Genomic DNA, 3,482 nt, shown 5'->3' with positions numbered 1-3,482 from the left:
GAAAGGCGTCGCGTGGAAGAACGTCGTATCCTTGATGAAGATCATATTCGGGAGGCAACTTGCATCTCTGAGCGAGTTTCTCATGAGCGCGATCTGGTGGAAAAGAATCGCAATGAGGAGGAGATGCGTGGTAGGGATCGATTCGCAAATAATGATGAAATGGTGATTGTTTCTTCTTCAAATATTGCAAATTCTGTGAGATCCTCGGAAGTAAGTTTGAACATCTCCTCCACTCTGGCCCATGTTAATTACATTGCAGATACAGATCTTATTGGTACTTCCCTGGGTCAACCATGGGTACAGTCTGGGATGGTGGCTGCTAATTCTACTTCTCTCTCTTCTATGCCTGAGTAGGTGGGGTCGTCTGTACCTCTACCTGTTTTGGTTCCGGCTTCTCTCAATGGGAGGAAGAATGAGACTAGTTGTAGTATTCCTGCTTGTTCTGCTTGTGCCATATGTGGGGATAGTCATCACTTAGATATCGATCAAGAGCGTGATCGATGGGAATACAATGCACCTTTTTACGGTAGTGAGTAATTTGGTTCTAGATTATATTCCATCCTTGTGCCTGATTCAGAGGCTCAACATGTGGATCAGTTGAATTATTCTCATATCACAATAGAGAAAAGTGAAGCCAATTTCAGGGGATATTGAACATGAGTTCAATGTGTGTGTAGAGTCTATATATGAATATAAATTACCATTTATTTTCCAAGGAGATTTCTTCAGTACAAGACCAGATTTCCCTCTGCTAAGTCCATTGAGGAGTTGGCACACTTAGGGAAACTCCTCATGAAAATAGTTCTCCGAGAAATCATCAGCTTGGAGAAATGGTGTGGAGACATTGAACCTATTGCTATCATGGGAGAAGCTTCGTTTAGGATTAAAGGTATCCCCATGAAATTTAGGAATCGCTCTACTGCTTTCTATGTTGCTAGTTTGGTTGGCAAGCCTTTGGCACTAGACAAGAATTTCCTCAAACACTTCTCCTACGTCAGAGTAAAAATTGGATGTCATGATCTTTAACTTGTTCCAAATAATACAATTGGCGAAATCAAAAAAACACTTTATGATTTCCAGTATACCAGGGAGCTGGTAACACTACAACAGGACAGAGCTTTGGTAACACCGTCTTGTGTTACTACATGTCCAAAATAGTGTTACTAGGTCACGTAGTAACAGATTTTGCTATGTGTTCTATTAGGCCATGTTACTAAGTGGCACCCATAGACACACATACTAATTGTTACCATATGTTAAATTTTGTGTTACAAATTATGTTATAGTAACATGCACATTACGTGTTACTACATGCGCCTGTAACACTTCTTTGTAGCTATAGTAACACCGGTAGTAACATATTTTCGTAGACGCAGGACATTGGTGGTAACATATTTTGCTAACTCTAGTAACACAGTTACTAACCCTTTTTTAGCTTCAGGACACAATTAGTAACATAATATCTAATTATTGTAACACTATAATTTAGAGTTATCAACTATCCGAGTAACACAATTTGTAGCTATCGTAACACCATTAGTAACACTACTATAGTAGAACCGCAACATAATTAATGTATTTATTTTTAATCATTAATAACAAATATTGAATATACATTTGTTTAATAAAATCACTGAATTCACTGCACACCCACAATTAACTAATTTATGATGGTTCTTAGCACCATGTCAAACAAATTGCAGCACATACACAAATTACGAATATTAAAAAGCGTGGGATACATATGCATCACAATAAATAAATATCAATATTATTGGTGCAATATCACAACATTCATACAAATTTGACAATAGATAACACAATTGTGACGAATGTTACACCATAGCATCTGCATCAATTTATCTAAAGAAAAGATGTTTAAATGATGCTACACTTCTCATTCTATCAATGTACACTGTAATTATTGCTAAGCAAAATCTTCAAACATTATTTGCTTCTTGATCGAACTGGAGTATTAAGCTGCAACTCATGCTAAGCAAAATCTTCAAACTTTATTTGCTTTTGATTAAACCAAAGTATTCTGCAACAACTCAATCATCTTCATTCAATTCTGCAAAAGAAAAATTACATCTTACACTTAGATGATTAAATGTGCACAATATGATTGTAGAAAATGAAAGAAAAAATAGCTTACAAAAGTTGAAGGCCAAGCAATTAAGGTAGTGTAAAGCCTGTTTATTGACAAGGAAAACAGATAGAAGAAAATGTTGGCGGTGTGAGGCAGCCAGCACCAAAATCCATTCTCTACCTTATCCATGTCTATCTTATAATTGCGAGTTCCAGCTCCAACACAGTCTGCAGCTCACTGTGTCTTCACATAATTAGAACTGAAAGTAAAACAAGAAAATATTACAGTAATGTCCAGAATCTAACTATATGACCACAAGGCCAAGATTTGAAAACCCCATTTCATCTAACCAGCACCTCAACCTTAGCAATTCTCCAAATTTAGCAGAAACATACACCTTTAGCTCACCGCGCTAATGTTGTAATGCATACTACAAATTGTACAGTGGAAATTGTATTTCTATTAAATAACTGAAAACGTATCTACAAAAGGGGAAGTGATTGTATACTATAAAAAGAAAAAACATACAATAATTCTTGAACATCTCCGTCCACAAATATGTGCAGCCTAGTCACTAACTTGTGAACTCAATTATTTAAACTCATCAAATATGAATCAACAAGAGTACACAATCGGATAAGCTCACCTCTCCAAGAAAGTTCCAAGTTCAAAACTCAAAAGCACACAAATATTACCTCTGGCACAGAGTCAATAACAGGGCCTTGTGGCGCTGATGATTTTTGTTGAAATCAGTAATTGATTGGCATAATCATGCTCGCCATCTTGATTGGCATTTTCCTGCTATCCTAGTTCGGTGACACAACAACGTTCAGCAATTCATTATTTTATAATATATCTTTGTGATATGAGTGATAGCAGTTCTAACCTTTTCGCATGAAACCAATAAATTAGTATCCTCACATGTCATGTTGCATAGATGAGCGTGGTACATCGCATTGAACACTCTGCAAACTGAAATATTAATACAAAGGTTTCAAGTGACAAGTAATGACATAAACATGTATTGACATTACCTCTGTTTTACCATGTAGTATTGGTAACCAAGAAATATTATTATTGTTTCGTTGGAGATTCTCAGTGTATTTCTGTAGCATACAATACTGAACAATGAACAGTGTCAAAAGATAGAATAAATGCCAAGGTAAAAGTAAAGAAATGGATATAGCAGTTTGGGTTGACGGTAGTGGCAAATCTAGTTTATTCTAGCTTCCAAACAATATAAATGCTTGGTTCTGTCGTAGAGTTGTAGTTTAACATGAAATTAGCTACTAGGTACGAATTAGACTGCAGTAGGTACTCCCAAAGAACTGCAATTCTAACTAACGGCAAGTAAATAAAAGCGTGTTGTAAGTTCTAGCTAAATGCTCCATTG

The 3,482-nt window shown here is 36.2% G+C and overlaps 1 long non-coding RNA gene across 1 annotated transcript; it reads right to left on the bottom strand.

The window, feature by feature from the left end:
* Positions 1–2,232: 2,232 nt before the first annotated feature.
* Positions 2,233–3,241, bottom strand: LOC124670066. The gene is made up of 4 exons (XR_006992381.1): positions 3,124–3,241; positions 2,976–3,054; positions 2,785–2,895; positions 2,233–2,348 (listed from the first exon to the last, which is right to left on the bottom strand). It is a non-coding gene; the product is annotated as an uncharacterized LOC124670066 (long non-coding RNA).
* Between the last annotated feature and the right edge of the window lie 241 nt (positions 3,242–3,482).

The sequence above is a fragment of the Lolium rigidum genome, chromosome 7, assembly GCF_022539505.1.
Source record: "Lolium rigidum isolate FL_2022 chromosome 7, APGP_CSIRO_Lrig_0.1, whole genome shotgun sequence".
Classification (NCBI taxonomy): domain Eukaryota; kingdom Viridiplantae; phylum Streptophyta; class Magnoliopsida; order Poales; family Poaceae; genus Lolium; species Lolium rigidum.
Note: the sequence above shows the minus strand (reverse complement) of the source record. Positions and strands in the feature narration are given on the sequence as shown.